A 19,848-nucleotide genomic window follows, 5' to 3' on the forward strand; every position below is an offset into this window, starting at 1 on the left:
TTAGTGGTTATTTTTTAAAGAAAAATGTGATTATCTTTTTTAAAGGAAATTGTTATTTGATGAAAAAAAACTTCAACAAACGAACCAAAATTAGATCAATAATTTATCAACTCAAACTACCGTTGGCTTCCCATGCATTTTGCTCGAACTTAAATTTACTAATGAAAATATTGAGTTTCTAAGCTAGGAGAACTATCTCCATTTATATTCAATTATATCTCAAGCAAGATAGTCTTATAAATTAAAGATACTTGTAAGAAATCATAATAATTGAATTTAGGTTTCTTATAATGGAAAATAAAATTTGACATTTAAATTTATTAGTGGTGTATTAATTCAGTTATCAAAAAATAAATTTTTAAAGAAGATTTAAGGAAAATTTGAAAGAATTATATTAATAATTTTATGATAATTATTATTTATGATTTTTTTATTAAAAATTGTACTTAATTCAAAATTAAGCTAATGAATAAAATCTTATATAATAAGTTATTGTTAAACAAATAATTAATTATCTAAATTATTTACTGAATGCATTATTATAACATAAGCAATTACAGAATTGACTAAAAGGAAACCTTTTTCTGTTGTTGCATAAAATAACTTTTTTTATTGAAATTAACTTTTAAACATGTTAATAGTAAAATGTCATAATGTTTCTTAGCACCGAATTCGTTGTTGATATTGAATTTACTTTTGTGGACCATCATCACTGTAACTGATAGTGGTAACTTCATAAGGGGGTGTGTAATTATGGAGAGATTTCAAGAAAATTGCGTATTCAAATCACTTTGAAAAGCATAGAAAAGCAGTTCATGAACCTGCAATGATGTATCTATCCCCCACGTTAACATCCCTTTGAATTTGAACCACAATGATGTATCTATCCCCCACGTTAACATCCCTTTGAATTTGAACCACAAATCTATGATACCCAACTTGGGACGCAGCCAACTCCTTTTATGCGTTACCACGGGACAAAGCGACAAGCCCAACCCATCACCACAAATGATTCAATGCAAGTATCAAGGAAGTTATTTACCAAATTATTCATTCAAGTTCATGCCCCTAACTATTCCTTAATTAATTTGAATTGCCACTCACCGGCCAACTGTAGAACCTTGTTTAGGTCAAAAAAAGAGTCATGTTCTCATGTTACTCCCACAAACAATTTTCAACAAAATCTATAAGAATAATAGTAATAATTTTTTTTGAAACTATAAATATCCTTCATAGAAGAAAATTATGCTTAACTAAAGTAGAATTACTATAGATAATAAAAAATTTAAATATTTAATATAATTATATAATTAAGACTCACTTAAAATTATTAATTAAATTGAAACAATTTTATGATAGTTAATATAGGTACTTAGTAATAATTATGACATTCTTTATTATTAAATAAATTTTGATTTTTCACATAAATTTTACTGAGTAAATTATCTCATTTTTGTTGTGATCTCATATTCATTGACGAATTCAGGATCATGAGTTAGTGGGACAAATTATAAAAATTAAAATCAATGGGTTTAAATATATAAATATAGATGAAATAAATTAAAAAATTGTAAGATTTTATCTGTAATTTTCTGTTAAAAGAACTTTTATTTGTGAATTTTAGAAAATGAGTGCACCCCCTCACTGCAACATAAGTCCACCAATGCTCACATTAACTAGTGATATAACAAAATTAAATTATTTAAGTGGGAGAATTTTTCACCTTACAATTTAATTTTATAGGATTAAGTTAAAGCTCAAAACTAATTTCTAAGATCGGGTCAAAGCATATCCTAACAATTATTGTTAGGCATCGGACCATTATTAGACTACATGTGAATATCAAGTATTGTAAACTCCACACTCAAAATATCTAATCCTTGACATGAAGGTTTAAGTTAAGCTCGAACAAAAAAAAAAAATTAATAGTATCAGAACTTATCCTAGTGATTGTTGTTAGGCTTATCAGGCCATCGACTATCAGGTTGTTAACAGACCACTCTCAAATGTAAAGTCATGCAAACTTCTGTAGAAGCATATGTGATATAAAATTTTGATGATGCCAAAGATGAACACTATTCAAGTTTGATCCAAGTCAAGAATTAAGAAATTTAAGAAGAACGATGAACTTAGTCCATAGGATGTTAAAAGAATTTCTTAGATGATGTTGCACAGGTTTGGTTGAGGAAAATATCTTACAAAGCTTTTTAGTAAAACTCTATTTTCAAAATAAGATGTTTTTCTCTCTAGTAATCGATTACCATAGGATGTAATCGATTACACAATGGATGTAATTGATTACCAGAAGTTAAAACTGTTTTTAACAGCTTTTAGAAATTTGAATTTAAATTTTAAAAGTCTGTAATCGATTACAACAGTTGTGTAATCGATTACCAGACACGAAAAATTCAAATTTCAAATCTGAAGAGTCATAACTTTTCAAAAACTAACTGTGTAATCGATTACCACATCTATGTAATCGATTACCAGTAAGGAAATTTTAAAAAAATAACTCCCAAAAGTCACAACTGTTCAAAAGATTTTTGAATGGCCACCAAAGGTCTATAAATAGGTGATTTGGGGTTCAGAATTAGAAAGAGAGTTTTTCAGAACTAAAAATTATCTTATCCTCTCAAAAGAAAGTCTTGGCAAAACACTTGCAAAATCTATAAGGATTCTTGTGTGTTCTTCATCTTGTAATATTCTTCTCTTCAAGAGAGAAAATATCTTCTTACTCAAAGCAAACATTTGTTGTTAAAGAGACTGTGAGTCTCTTAAGTTGTAAGGATTTTTGAACATAATGGAAAGGTGTCCTTGTGTGGTTCAGACTTTGTAAAAGGATTTTTACAAGATAGTGGAAATCTCAAGCGGGTTGCTTGGGGATTGAACGTAGGCACAGGGCGTGGGCGAACCAATATAAAAGTTTCATGCTTCAAGTGTCCAATCCTTGATGTGTGGGGGTGTGTTGGAGGTCCCATGTCGACTAGGAATATGGACACATTAAAGTATAAAGTGGGAATAACCTTTACCTTACATGTTGATTTGTAGGATTGAATTAGCCTCAATTACAAAATCTAATATGGTATTAGAACTTATCCTAGCGATTGTTGTTAAGCCTATTGGGTTGTTATCAAACCATCTATAGATGTCCAATCCTACAAACTCACACTCAAGATGTCCATTCCTTGACATGTAAGGGTGTTTTGGAGATCCCGCACAAGTGGTATGGCCAAAATAGAGTATCTAAGTGGGGCAACCCTCACTTTACAAACCAGTTTTATAGGATTGAGTTATGTTCAAACCCAAATTTTAAGATGGTACTAGAGTCTATCTTAGAAGTTGTTGTTGCCCCTATCTAGCCACCCACTATGAGGTTGTTATTGGACCATTAATACACTACAAAAAAAAATGTATTTCCGATGACCGAAATTCGTTGGAAACCTCGAAAGTCCATCGATAATTCAACATTTTTGATGGATCAAAATCCGTCGAAAAAATGGTCGTAAGAAATTTTAACCGATGAATTTTTAATATCCGTCAAAAAATTTCGACGGAAATATTGGTTGAAAACTTTTTATCGGAAAATTTCCAATGAATCATTTCTGTCGGAAAATCCGTCAGAAATGTTATTTTATAAAAAATTATTTATTTCATTTGTTTTTCATTTTTATTATTTATCATCAATAATTTAGCAATTATTCTTTATATTTATATTATTCCACGTCAAAATTTGAATTAACTCATATATGCAATTAATGAAATACTCAAATTAATAAATTCAAAACAGAATAAACTAGATCATTAAATTAAATTAAAAATAAATATAAAAGAAAAACACGATGTAATATATCAATAGTAATAGTAATTGACAATAGGTGGATTAAACAACCTACCTAGGCACGCTAAGGAAATTCTACCAACTTTTTAAATTCAATAATAATAATGATATTTTTATTTCATTAACAAATTTCAAGTACGTGTTTTAACTTTTATTATGTCATCCGTACAAAAAAATAATAGTTTATAAGAACTATAGTTAGAAAATTTAATGGAAAGATTTAGTTAAAAAAATTGTACAAATTAAATTAACGTAAATATATTTATAATCTCATGAATTTAATTGTTTTTGAACCTCAACTCAAATTTATAATAACTCATTAAGTCTACCCACTCACCAAACAGCCTAACATCTTGTCATTGGATCTAAACCTCACAAAAGGGAGGAAATAAGCTACACAATAAGTCTACCCCTATGGATTGGCTGTGACTGGAATTGATTTAGAAAACGACTATTTAGTTAAAAAAAATTCACTAACCTTCCCTATGATTAAGAAGAATATGGAAGTAACTAGTGTTTCCTGGTACTTCCGATCCTGCAAGAAAGAATATGGAAGTAACTATGTAGCACAAGCACTCAGAGACATATACAACAAGACATGGGGACAACCAAATTTTAAAAATTGCACGACAAGAACATGGAATATATGCCTATGTATAATTGGAAATTTAAGGAAAAGGATTCACGATTAATAAATCATATACAAGTTTCAATATTACAATATCTTGACATATGTCATCTATGTCAAATTGTGTGCCACTTTCATAACCATGCAAAAAATTGAACTATCGCCCATCGAATTGAAAATTACAAACTTTTAATTAGGAATATACCTCAGATCAGAGCTAAAATATAAAATTTAAATCCACATTTACAGAAGTTAATCTGAAACCAATTATAGCGGTATGCGTGCAATATTTAAGAATTAAGAAAGAACTTTCAAATCAAATCGCTGGAAAATAAAAAAAGTAGCATTTGCGCTGGCAAGCTGTTATGAATCCACCAAATAAAACAACTTATGCCCTTATCACAAATTCATTCATGCTACTCCTCATTAGAAATTAAGTTTACCAAATTCAGCATTGCCTCATCATCTGTCCATGTCATCTCAAATTACAAAAATCACAAGCAACGTGTAAGAGACTACTACTACTGCTGTTATATGTCCATAGTCCATATAGTTGAAATGCAATTGATAATTCAATGGTTCCTTAGTCCACCTTTCCCTTCCCCAAAAATAAATAAACAACAGAACCTAAAACAAACCACATGGGTAAGTTTAAAAAGGAAACATGATACCAGAGCAAGCTTGTCTCCTTGAGCTTGAAATTCATTAGCCAATTTATGTTGCGTGGGATTGATAAGGGTTGGGAACACGCGTGTTGTCTTCAACGTTAGTGTTGGAGTGTTTGTCATGTTGTTGTTGTTGATGATTATGCTCAAAGGGAAGGTCAATGCAGCGTGTGAGCTTGATAGAGGACATGCGAATGAGGGTCCGAGGATGCACAAATGTGGTCATGACGGAGGCTTGGCCACGACGGTGATGGCGGCATGCCAGAGTGAGTGAGTGACTGAGACGGACTGAGTGAGTGATCGGGACGGAGAAGAAAGTCTTGACGAGGTGTATAACTGGGAAAGCCACAAATGGGGGAGGAGGATACGAGACGGAGAAGGAGAAGAAAATCAGAGTGACTAAGAGACACTAGGGTTGGGTTGTTTTGTTTTGGGAATTTATATTTTCCAACAGAAATAAATCCGTCGGAAACATTTAAATTTCCGACGGAAATTAATCCATCGGTGATTTTAACTTCTCGACAGAAATATTGTCCATCGGTAATTCAAAAATTTTCGATAGAATTTAATCCTTCGATAAATTTCGTCAGTAATTTAAATATTTTTGACGGAAAGTTTTTTGTGGAAAATATTCCGTCAGAAATAACGGTTTTTCTTGTAGTGATAGATGTCTAGTATGCAAACTTCATGCTTAAGATGTCTAGTCCTTGGTGTTAAGGGGTATTAGAGATCTCACATCAACTAAAGATATATGATCAAATTAATGTATATAAATGAGAGACAACTCTCACTTTACAAGCTGATTTTTAGGATTGAATTAAACTCAAACCCTAATTCTAAAAATGTTGGAGATCCCACATAGGGTAATGATATGACCAAATTAAAGTATATAAGTGAGAGGTAATTTTCACCTTATAAATTGATCTTATAGGGTTGAGATGGTCCAAAGTCATCGTAAAATCGTATCAAAATCTATCTTAATGACTGTTGTTAAGTTGGATCACCCATAGATGTTCACATTGAAGATCAAGGACTAACGCAAGTATAAGCTTACACGGGTAGCCACCCCCCTAAAATATAAAGCCTTCTTAATGTGTTCAATTAGAAAAATAAATCCGCCCCCTTGAACTAGCCCAATACACATAAAAATTCCACCATTTAACTGTTTTCCCCTTCTTTATGCATATGGTGCATTGCTCCTCGACGTCTTCCACCCCTCATTCACTTAATTTGACTGTTAAAGGGACTTTTATTTTAAATTTTGATATTCTCAATTTTCAAATGATTTGTAATTGAAATATTTTACTTAAAAAAAATTAAACAAAAATAAATACACATAGTACAACTTGCTAAATTCTTAAATTAGTCTTTTAAATGGACTGAACATTTTAATTTATGAAATTTTAAAAACTTCTCATTCATAATTTTATAAAATAAAATTTACCATGTGAAAAATTTTCACCTTTCCTACCATTTTTTTTATCTAGCTCTGGCTTGTTTGAGATTTTATATTAACTAGTGATATGACCAAATTAAAACATATAAGTGAAGGGTAACCTTATCATATAAGCCAATATTATTGAATTGAATTAGGTCAAAATCCAACTTGTGAGAATTTTATAAATATACACAGTAATAAAACAGTAATAATTATTGAAAAATGTATTATTGACATTTTTCATCTTATAAACATTGATAGTTATCATTTAGTCAGTCATGAGGTGAATATGTATCAAGAAATGATAATAATATGGCAAGAAAAATATAAAGTAAATTCAAATATACATTTTTAAGATCATTAATCTCATTTATTTTAATCTTTGATTTTTCTCAATTTTTATTTAATTTTTAATTTTATAAAAAAAATCACTTTAGTCCTTAATATCAAATTATCAATTAAAAATAAAGTATAATAAAATATAATTTTTTTGTAAAATCAGGAAATCAACGAGAATTTCAAAAGTTGATAAACTAAAGTAACTTTAACAACTTGTTTAGAGATTTATTCACAAAATATTTATATGAAATTGTGGAACAAAAAAATATTTTGACACATATATTGAGGTGTCAAAATAAGTTCCAAATCATGAAACAATTCAGTTGATGGATTACATGAGTTTTTCTTTTGGTGGTTTGATTTGGACTAGAAGAAAATATATCTTTTGTGATGAAAAAAGTTATCATTAAAAACTAAAAAATTGTCACTAGAAATATTTAATGATAATATTTTGATTTGTCACCCGTCATGACTAATATGTGAGTCATTATTATAATAGTGACAATATTTTTTGTTGTCACAAAAATATTATTTTATTGTGAAAACAAATATCATCACTAGTATTTTTATATAATCGTTACCAATGTTCGATAAGAGTTTATAATGATAAAATGATTAATGACAAAATGTTATTATTAGTGTCAATTTTTCGTCACAACTAATTACTAATTGTAATTAGTATGATTCTTATTATTATTTTTAAATAAAATATTTTCTTATTACCACTATATTATTTTTTAAATATACCAATAATGCATTAAAAATTATTTTTAAATGCTAAAATAAATATCATTAAAATAAAAGAAAAAAATTCAAATAAATCAAAGTTTTTATTAAAATATAACAAAGTCATTACATGTTGAACAATAAAATAAAACAATAATATCCAAATATACGTAAATCAAATACATTAATATAATATTTAGATTCTCATAAAAACAATAAAACCAATTACAAAATCTATAATATTAAAGTATTGATATAACAATAATAAGTAGTATCTTCATAAGTTTCAATCCCAAAATTATAATAAGTAATATCTTCGTGAGTTTCAATCCTGCAAATAAATATAGAAAAGAATAAATCAGATAAAAATTAAATAATTGGTATTTTGGTTTTAGAGAAATAATCACGTAATAAGTCATAAAAGAAAATATTCAATAAAAGAGATTTATATTACTAATATGAGTACTTGAGTTAGTAGGTGATTCAGAGGTCGATACTTCTTCCAATACGTCTACAATTTGGCATTTCACTTCATTTTCAAGATTTTGCTTCATTTGTTCTTGGATAGTTTCAATCAACTCCCGTTGGAATTGTACTTCAATATGAAGTTGGATAATGACATCCTCTTGTTTTTTTGTAATATTTTGTCAACTTTTACGTTTCCAGCTTCAAATTATTGGCTTGATTTTGTGCATTCCTAAGTTGATTTTGAATAATTTGTTTGTGTGAAAACTTTTTTGTTATTGGTGCACTACCAACACCTAAAGAATCGTTTGACTTTCTTCCTAATACCACATGGCAAAGTGTTCAACATGTGGTACAATAGATTTTGAAACCTCTTGATATATATCACCCACATCCTCCAAAACTTCCTATACAATATTCAAAAAATATGTATAATTTTCATAATGACATTAAAATCTTCTCATTACTAGTTGACAGATGGAAAGAAAAACATTTCACAAAAATATAACTAGATATGATATCATAATATAATTAATGTCTTTAATTCTAATATTGACATCAAGACTTTAAAATGAATTTTTTATTTACCATGATTTCTTCTCCTTTTGGAATGTACCAAATTCCAATAGATCTCATGTGTGTGGCCTTCCAAATTTCCACATCATCGGGTCATTCACTAGATATTGAATCTTCTTTCTATTAAAATGAAATATAGTAAAAAAAAACAAATTAAATAATATAAAAATAATATAATCTAATGCATAATGCCTTTATAAATTTCACCAACCTTTCATATATCATATAAAACAATCACAAAATAAAAAATGAGTTATTATTATATAACTTATAAGAAAATTAATATAAAATATTAAAAGATTTTACCATTTCAAATGTCTTTTGCACAATTGATTTTGTGTCAATAATTAATTTTATTTCTTGCTTGCTTCAATTAGCTTTGTTTGTCAAGTTTTTTTTCCTACATCAAAGTATAAATGATTTTATATTATAAGTATAAACCTATTAAAAAATTATGTTCAAAATAATAAAATAACTTTACTTGAAATTTTGAACCACTTCACTTGTTTTTAATTATCCAATTCCAATATTCTGGAGATACATATTTTGGCCTACCATTTTCTTTAAGATAAACTTGATGTAAATGATAAAGCTTATTCTTGTATTGAGATTGAATTTGCTTCATTGTATATTCTTTCACCTCGTTAGATAAATTAAAAGCATCCTTATATCACATGTTTTCATAAAAAAAAGTTAAAATTAAATACTATCAAAATATATCATCAAACCAATTTGAAGATATAACTAATATTCAAATATATAAATAAATTGAATATAATTGACCTAATTATATACTAACATTCATATGTCGTCATATTTCATCTACACCATCTTTACTAATTTCACTCTAAGCATTAACTTGTAAAGGAGATTTATGGCGAATACACACTTGTGCCTCAAACTTGAAATATTTTTCATGTTTTCCGCAAATCTTATAAAATGGTGGAGGAAATTGGATGTCAATATTTTTTCCTTTTTCCATAAGCTTTTCCTTTGTCTTTTGAAATTTTGCATTTAATGTATGCCCACATCCCTTCTTTATGACATGCTTGCCTAAAATAAATAAGTTATAACATTTTCAATAATAATTTTTTTATTAAAGATTATTCTATAAAGGTACATGCATTTGATTCAACTTGTTCTACATTGGTCAATTCTAAGGCATGAGATGCACTATTAGATAGAGACTCCTTCACTTCTTTCTCAAGAGAGTGGTGTATGGATGAATCATTATAGTCTCTTTTAGAATTTAATATCGATGATTTCACCATCTATCAATTATAATGATTAATCATAAAAATAAGAAATAAAATATAAGTTAAACTTATATATAATATAAACTATAAATGTAATAAATCAAGAAAGCCCGAATATTTAATGGAAAAATTATATCTCAATTTTTTTTCACGCCTAAAAGAATAGATCAATTCATAAACAACATATATACAATTTACAATTGAAATTAACCAATTCTCCAAATTTAACTTCCTAGCATCAAATGATATACTTATGGCACAATTAATCACTAACTAATTTTATTTTTTTAAGCAAGAATGAATTTTATTGAGAATTTTTTAAAGCAAGATGTAGATAGATCAGGAAAATGAAGTCAATTTCATATGGAAAAGAAAGACCTCACATGTTACACGGGTACATCGTTTTTAACTATATTGTTTCTTGTATTGAAAAGTTGCCTGGATCATTAATACATGCAATATATATCTTACTCTCAATCACAAAATCACCTCACTCATTTATTAACAAAATAATGTATATTAGTATTATATTGAAATTTTTTCAAGAGTTACCTTTCTTTTTCTTGACTCTAGATCATTTATAATAGCAAACTCATCATGTTGTCATGCTGGTAATTTTCACTTGAAGAATTTGATCCAAGTCCTCCTTCATATTCAGGTACATAGTCTTCATCATCATCATCATCATTGACCTTCTTTTTATCCTTTTTCTTAGTATGCCTTTTGAATTCTATACTTGAAAATGGTGGTCAATTCGGACAACCTTAAGTTTTTATTTTTGCTTGATTCTCGGCAATTCTCCACATTCTAAGTTTCTCGTACTTGGAACCTTCAACCTTTTATATTATTTTCTCCTTTTCCACTATGAGGGAAGATTTCTGGTTCCAATCTATTCCTTAACTTCTATATGTGTGGGTATTTTTGGTTTGGACGTAGGTAGGTGAAAGTTTACTGGCGATTTTTTTTATAATTATTTTTTAAACATTTTGAGAGAATTGAGGGTTTAAGAAGAGAGTGAGTAAGAGAAGTTAATTAATAACGTGGAAGTTATAACTTTCTTCCTTGCTGTGGCTCAACTACTATAAGAACGAGAAGTATCATGCTTTTTATGGAGGTCAAGAGGAAGAGAGGAAAGCTAATTATGTTGATATGGTGAGAGATATTTATATTCTCACTTCATTTAGCAACCAAATAATCATGTTTCCGCATAGTATTAACCTGTGCAAAAAAAGAAAATAATAGTGACTTGGCTTTAAAAAAAAAAGTTTTTACCTGTGCAAAACATAGGCCAGAACACATATCGTAATTGGTTTGATAAATAGTATTTTCAAGTATTTATTCATTCACAACATCACAGAGTATAAGACGAAATTGGGTGACAAAAATGAATTTTTTTCATTAACAAAGATCATAACGTAAAAACTGAAAGAATAGTAACTTAAAAAAAATGAAGATTATTAATTTAAGTAAATAAACTAAAGAGTAAATTATACCTCTTTCTCTGCTAGATGCAAATACGTACATTGCTCACCTCTCTTATGTTATAATATATACATATCCTCCCTTGATATATTTGAGTATAAGATATTTTACTTCATTTTTTAATTTTCTATTAAAAGAATTATTACCTAAATATTCTTTACACTACCATACGTGAGAAATACAAATGTTAAGGGTAAGGCCAATAAAGTCCTAGCTTTAGGCCTTCGAGAAATAATTTTACTTATTAATAATATTTAAAGAAAATAATAATTATTTGTTGTTCTTTACACATTTTAATCTAAATATAATAGACTTTTTTATACATATATTAAATAAGTTAAGTGATTTAGTGGTTCTTATGCATAGTGTTAAGGTATAGGATACTATACTTGGGTGCATTTACCCATAGGTAAAAAAAATCCAAGTAAATGTTAATTAAAAATATTCTATTTTAATTTAGATTTTTTTTTCAATAATGACCTTTTAGTTTTTGTTATATAAACCACACGACCAAAAAAAAATGGAGAAAAAAAAATTCTATTTGAAATAAATTTTGATAATATTGAAGTATTCCATCAATTAACTTAAAGGGTAATTTTTATATTACATAACATTTTTTTTTTGTTACAACAACTTTAGGTCAGGCCCCGGAGGACTGTTTCTAGGAGTGACGACATTGGGTCCATGAACAAAGGAGGTATTAAAACTTTAAATGTGAAAAAAATTTCAATTTCTTTAGCAATAATTAATCTTGATGGCTTTCTCAAAAGCTTATCAATTTTTAATTTCAACTTATCCAAACATTAAAATTAACAATATTTTAATTTCCTCCTAAAAAAATTAAACATACATTCACATATAATATTTTGTATTTGTATGTAATATTTGTATATAATAAACTATATCATTTTTTTATAATTATTGTATGATGTTGATATTTTTTATAACAAACAACTGATTTTAAATTTAAAATGATAAAATGACAATGTAAAGAGACAATGAGGAAAAACAACTGGAGTAAGTATTATTTTAAATTTAAATTCAAACTATCTTTTGTTAAAAAAGAACACAAAATTAATTTTTGTTAGTAGAAGAGGAAAAAAGAAAAAACAGACAAGAGCAACTATGAATGTGGAATATGAGTTCCCTTAATCAACTTGAAGTGGATGTAATAATTAATAGTTTGTGGTTTTTTTTCAAATCAACTGATGCATTCTACTTAAAGATCTAATTTGAATACGCACATTGTATTTCTTTTTTTACTTCTCTTTCAATTATAAATTCGTGACCTTTTGAACAATTTTTCTTGGACAGAAGAAAAAAAAGTTACAAAACTAGAAGTTACATAATCTAAATTTTGACTCATTTTTTGCCGCCTTGTTCTCTCTTATAAGTTTGATTCCTCACTTCCTCACTTCCTCACTTCCTCACTTGTGTTCTCTCATGAGTTCTTCCAATGTACGGAGAGAGTAAGCAGCAAAACAGCATTGAATGCTAAAGTGCAATGAGTTGAAAAAATATTTAAAAATAACCGTAAATTTAGATAATTAAATAAAAACTAAAATTGAACTTTTAGTCAATTTTTAAAAAAAGATAAATCCAGATAATTAAAGTTAATATGATAAATTATCTTTTAATTTTTTTTAAATGTTGATGATGTTGTTTTCTCAATAAAAATAACTTTATCATTATAATTAATTTATTAAATATATATTTTTTTTTGACTATTATTTTATCATGTGCATTACATGAGTCTAATTTAATTTATAAAATTTATAGTTATCGTTAAAATATTATAATGTAATTACACTAAATAAATATTATGTATTAAAAAAATATTTTAAAAGTACAAAAAAATCAAATTATTTAGTTAAAATTTAATTTTTATTTTATTTTTGGATTAACATTTTTTCTTATAACACAATTTTTTCAAAAATATTTTTTAAAATACATATTTATTTTTAACCAATTAAATAATGAGTAATAATAATTAATAGAAAATGACCAAAAATATATAAAAATGATAAAATAATAGTTATTAATAAAGCAAAAGGGATAAAGATAAAAAGGTATTGAGAAAAAATTAGGAAAGATAAAAACTAACCAAGATAAGATGAGAAAAACAAAATTTTAATTTCTTTGATGAATTTTTACCGATGGATTTATTTATGTTAACTACATCAAAATGCACAAGATTTAATCCTAAAATTGAATTTATTTCTCTTATTTTTTTCATCCTTTACTACTTTTTTCTTTGATAGTTATGGAGTTAAATAAAAGTTGAATGCAATTAACTGATTCTATATGATAAAGGAGTTCAAGAATTTCTTGAATGTTGCATTCAATAGTTTTGAAAAAGAAAAGCTACTTTGTTAACCCATTTTTATTTTTCTAAATTATTAAATTTGTTTTTTTTTAATTTAAATTCCTGTGATATTTTCATTTTATTTCTTTTTGGTAGAGTTTGTTGTTATGAATTAGCATGTTTTTGGGTATATTGTATTTATGTATTTTTAATTTTTTTTATCTATCTTTGTATATGTTTTTTTTTTATAAAAATAAATAAGGTGAGCCAACTCATGATCTACAAGAAAAATGCTTATGTCTGATATCTGAATTTCGTTAGTAGATATCAACAAAATACGACAAATAATCCGTCGGTAAAAATCAATTAGATTATATACCAATGAATTATTTGTCAGTAATTGTCAACCTAAAAAAAAACATTTGAAATTTTATTTCCATTTTTTTAATCTTTTCATTTTTTTATTTCTTTTATTTATTCGATCTCATTTTCTAGTACAAAATTTTTGTATTTTTAATTTGTATTTCTTTACTCCTAAATAATTATTAGACCAATCTAAAGTTAAAACTTAAATACATTTGCTAAAGAAGAAAATCAAATTGAGCACTTCATTTTTAAATAAAATATCAAGTGCAATACAAAATTAAAAAATAAGGCAACAATAAAATTACCAAATATATATATCAAATCTTTATCATATAACAAAAAAATTACAACATAAAAGATAGAAGAAAAAGAAAAAAAATGGCTTCATTTTGGCTTGGAAGCTTCGCTGCCATCAACCGCCACCACTTAGCCATCTCATCAACACCATACTCACTAAACAGAAAAATGAAAAAACCATTGCCATGTAAACAAAAAAAAAAAAAAAGAGAGGAAATTATTAACAAACAAAATAACGTAGTAAAAGTTCAAGAAAAATGAGATTGAAGGTAAAAATACCAACTATTTTTCAATCCCTTCTTTATGAAACACAAAGAATATCCTTATAATCATGAAGTGTTTCCTCTATGTTTGTCAAAATAAAAAAACTAGCTCTGTAAATAATGTTAAAAAATCTGCTATAAAGAGTGAAGATCTCATGCACGCTAGTCCAACTGGCTCAATATCTCCATGGCACAACAAAAAAAAGCAAAAAAAAAAAATGCAAAATGCAAAATATTGCCATAGATCTCGAACAAATCTCAAACGAGGAATGACAATATCGAACAAAATCGATGAAATATCATTGCACAACACCTCTTCCTGTCATCGATCCATGTGGGCAACAAGGAGGGAGGGAACAGTAAATGGTGAACTCGAATTTGGAATTTTTTTGCCGTAATCAACATATAGACACTCGAGTAAGAGAGATATGAGGTTGAAATTGGTGTCGCCCCCAACAACATTGAAGACACAGATCTATGAATTGGGGGAAATGAAAATTAGGTCGAAGAAATTGAATTTGAAAAAATGTGAGTGAGAGTGAGAGAGAAGAACATGTGTAGTGGCCTCTAGCAAAGGACTTCGTTGATGACTATTGTAATCGGATGTGCAACAAGGAGGGAGGACCATAAAGAGAAGGTATTGTTCATTGCCACAAAGAGGAGTTGTTGTGATGTGCCTTCTAAATCGGTTGAAGCGTGGGTTGTGTTTGGGCGAAGAGTAGGGGTGAGAATAGGTCAGGACAGACTTTAAAAGGCATGAGCCTAGCCTACGATGAATTTTTGAGGCCTGAACCTGACCTATAGTCTATCAAAAGCTTTTATTTGGACTCGGTCTGACCTTTTTAAGTTTGCATGGCCTGATAGTCTTTTAAAAAGCCTTCTTTCACATTAAATCTTTAACATTCCTTCATGGAAAAGGAGGAGAAGCGCTAGGCTTTAACCATGAAGAAAGAATATATGCATATATGCATGGAGAAGAGAAGGTAAAAAGAAGATAAATAAAAAAATGTTAAAGAAATAAGAAGATGCAAGAAAAAATGGTAAGGTTTTGAAGTTTTACCTCTGTCAAAGCTTGAACTGAAAAAGATATGATTTTGGTTTGCTCTGGAATAGGAAAGTAGTTAAAAGGAAAAGAAAAAGTTAATAGGAATAGAAAAACCAATAAAAATAATTAGGAATAGAAAAACCAATAAAAATAATGAGGAATATAAAGGGGCACATGACTTACACTTAAATTGTAATTAAAGTCTTACTTGATTATAAGAATAGAAGTTATGGAGTAGTGATGTCTAATCAAAGTCTGCTAGTTAAAAAAAATATTAATTGTACCCAAAAAATAATATAAATATATATACATATATATCGGCCGACCTATTAGGTTTATAAGGCTTTTTAATAAGCCTAAACCTGATTTATTTAATTTAATAGGTTTTTAAAAAGTCTGAATCTAACGTTTTAATTAAATAGGTCAGTTCAGATAGACTTTATGTAGGTCAGGTCGTAGGCCCCTGTAGGCCGGTCTAACCTATTTCCACCCTAGCGAAGAGGGATATGAAGGGTTGAATAAAATCTTTGGCCACGTAATCAATTCATGCGTTTTAAACTATTGACTCTCACCCTCACCAAAGGGGATTGATATCACGTGTCTCACTAAGAAATTGGCTTCTTTATTGTTCTTTTCCTAGTTGTTCCTGTGTTGTCCATGTAGTTGTGTTAATATTTAATTTTGTGATTCAATTTTAAAATTGTGTGATTTTCAAGGGGCAAGACAGGGGAAGCGGGGAAAGGAACAACAGAGAAGCCAAGTCCATCTCACCAAAGGGGATTGAAATCAAAACATGTCACATCTTTTAAAAATCACATGTAGGTTCATCCCTAACTTTACAGTTCATGCAATAAACCACGTTCACAGTGCATGCAATAAACCACATGCCCCTCTTTCTTCCTCCGCAAAAGCATGCAGCTACTCCCCCTCCACCCAACCAACCATGCCTTACACATTGTACAATTCTGGATGCCACCGTGTGGGTGCTCACCAAAACCTCATGTGTCGCTGCAACTACACATACACTTGCTTCATGCACCACCTCTGATTGCGTCAAGCTCAAACTTGCTGTAAGCTTGTTTGTTTTCAAATGGGGCTTCATCTTCAAATGCAGTTTGACAGAATCGACGGGATCAAGAAGCTTCTTTTTCCTCTTGGAGATGCAGTGCTTGCGCTTCTTGCAGTTGCAATTCGTTGGATCCGATTCGTCTTCGACAAAGGGGCTTTAATTGAGAACCTCAAATGAGAGTTTTTTGCCACTGTGAATGAGAGAGTTTTCTGCCATTGTTTCGCAACACCATGGCCAAACAAAACGAAATTCTAAAATCGATGGAAAAAACTGAAGGTGAAGAAAGCGAGAAAAGTGAGTGTTGGATAACAAAATTGTGCACAATTTTGGTATGTTGTGACAAAGATGCGGTGGGTGGAGGGGACATGATGTGAGACACATTGGTGAGACAAGTGATTCCAATTCCACCAATGGATAACCTCTTCTTTTTTTTTTTTAGTATTTCACAAATTAGAAAATAAAAATTGTTTCTCCATTTTTTTAATAAATACTTTTTGAAACTTTATATTTTGTATTCTATAATTGAATATAAAAACAAGTTATTTATCTTTTTTGGTTACAAAACTAATTATTTATCTTTTTGAAATTTGTTTTTTTAATAACTAAAGAAATCTGATTTGGAACCGATTATATTTTCTTAAAATTTAAATTATTATGCAATTATTTTTTATCTCTTAACTTATTTTTTAAATTATAAAACCAATATTAATATTTTTTAAGAAATCTTATCTCAATATTATATTTTATAAAAAAATTATTATTATATAATTAGTTATCTTTTAACTTTTTAAATTATAAAATTAATAGTAATTTTATCTAAATATTATATTTCATCAAATTTTAGTTATTATTTAATTAGTTTTTTATTTTGCTTTCTTAACTCTTTTTTTTTTCAATTGAAGGAGTTCTTGTTTCAAATCCCATAAACAAGTGTCGTTGGATTGATTAAAGATCGCTATAATTTCTAAATTATGAAAACACGACATAGTAGTTTTTGTAATTACAAGTTGCGACATTTGCAAGAGCAAGATCGAAAAAGGTTGAAAGACACTACACAACACAAATGAATGATTTTTAAATTTTCATATTTTATATTTAATGTTTTAGTCACAAGACTATACTTCTTAATAAAATGGAAGATGAATTTTTTATTGAATATTTATTAATATACATTGAAAAGAAAATTTCTGAAAATTAGTAATTATTGATTATTTTCGTAACATATAAGAAAGACATTATGTGTACTTTTTTGGGTGATAAGATGTTATGTGTTTTAATAGACTATTAATGTAATTTAATGTGTTGGAATATCAAATTATAAATATTTTATATAAAAATCAATGGTATATAGTTATTGGATGTATTTTATTTTTTGTGATTGGTCCCCCGTCTCATCCTAGTCTAGATTTTCCCCTGCCAATATATTAGGCCTTGATCAACACGGTTACACTAAGTCATATTGGGCCTTGGTCAATCATCAGCACTATATCTAGGTCTTATTGGACATTTGTTAATCATTAGTGCTACACCTAGGCCTTATTAGGCATTGGCCAATAACCAATGCTACACTTAGGCATTATTAGACTTTGCTTAATAATTAGTGTTACACCTGGACTTTATTGGATTTTGGTCAATCATCGATACTATACCTGTTGGACAAGTGGCCTCAATAACTTAAGAGAGAGGGTGAATTAAGTTTTAAAATTTCCCATTAAGAAACTTTTAACCCTCTTCTAAATGATAGACTCAGAATGCAGAAGAAGAAGTAGCAATCAATTTAATAATTTTCTTTAAACATGCAAGACAAAATTGATTGCAATAACATAAATGAGATAAGGGAAGAGAGAAATGTAAACTCGATTTATACTGGTTTGGCCACTTTTCGTGCCTAAGTCTAGTCCTCAAGCAACCCCCTTGAGATTTTCCATTATCTTTGTTAATCCTTTACAGACTTTGAACACACCTTGGGATCCCTCACCTTTGTGTTCAAAGATTCTTCAAGAGACAACCCGTTTCTTGATTACAATTCTCACAATCCAAGAGACAACTAGTTTCTTGATTACAACTGACTTTCTGAGATGAACAGAAAGATTTCTCTCCTTTAGAGTGGATGATACAAATTGAAGTTCTTAGAGGAATTTCTCTCTTTTAGAGATGATAATATAATTTGAAGTTCCTAGATGAATTCTTAATAGATTTGCAAGTGTTTGCCCAAAGTTGTTGAGAGAGCATTTGACAATTAAGTTCTCTTAGAATCTCTCTCTTGCTTTTCAAAGTCAGACACACACATATATAGGCCCTTCGTGCCTTTTCAAAATGGTTTGAAAAAATGTGTCTTTTCAATTTTTTTTTTCCTGAAATTCTTCATTGGTAATCGATTGCAAGTTTCTGGTAATCGATTACACAGTTATATTTTGAAGGGTCATGTCTTTTTAAAGTGTTTTCTGAAGTGTCATTGCTGGTAATCGATTATAAACATCTCGTAATCGATTACATGATTCAAAATTCAAATTCAAAACCCTTTTAAAACTCTTTTTAAAAGTTGATTTTCAAAATTGTCTTCTGGTAATCGATTACACTGTCTGCTGATCGATTACTAGAGCCTTGGATGTTGGAAACAATGTGTTTTGAGGCAAAAGCTTGATCAACCAATGAGATTGTTTGAGGCCTTATCTTTTTCTTGATCTTGTTTGCTTTGACCTTGAATTACTCTTGAAGCAATGCTTAACCTTTGAATGTTTGTTGAAACAACCTTGTATTAATCTTAAAGCAATGTTTAACCTTTGAATGTTTGTTGAAACAACCTTGTTATTTGATTCTACTTTGCCATCATCAAAACCCTGTATTCATACATTCACATTCTCCCCATTTTTTATTATGACAATCATTATCAAGCAAACTCTTTTTAGCATCATCGAAACTTGCATGATTCACAATACCTAGATTTCATTGGACTTTAGTCAATAATTAATGTTATACTTATGTCTTATCAGTTTTACACCTAGGCCTTAGTGGGTCTTGATCAATCATTAATGTTATACTCAGACCTTTATTGGGCTTTGGTCAATTATTAATACTACATCTAGACCT

The sequence above is a fragment of the Glycine soja genome, chromosome 14, assembly GCF_004193775.1.
Source record: "Glycine soja cultivar W05 chromosome 14, ASM419377v2, whole genome shotgun sequence".
Taxonomy (NCBI): domain Eukaryota; kingdom Viridiplantae; phylum Streptophyta; class Magnoliopsida; order Fabales; family Fabaceae; genus Glycine; species Glycine soja.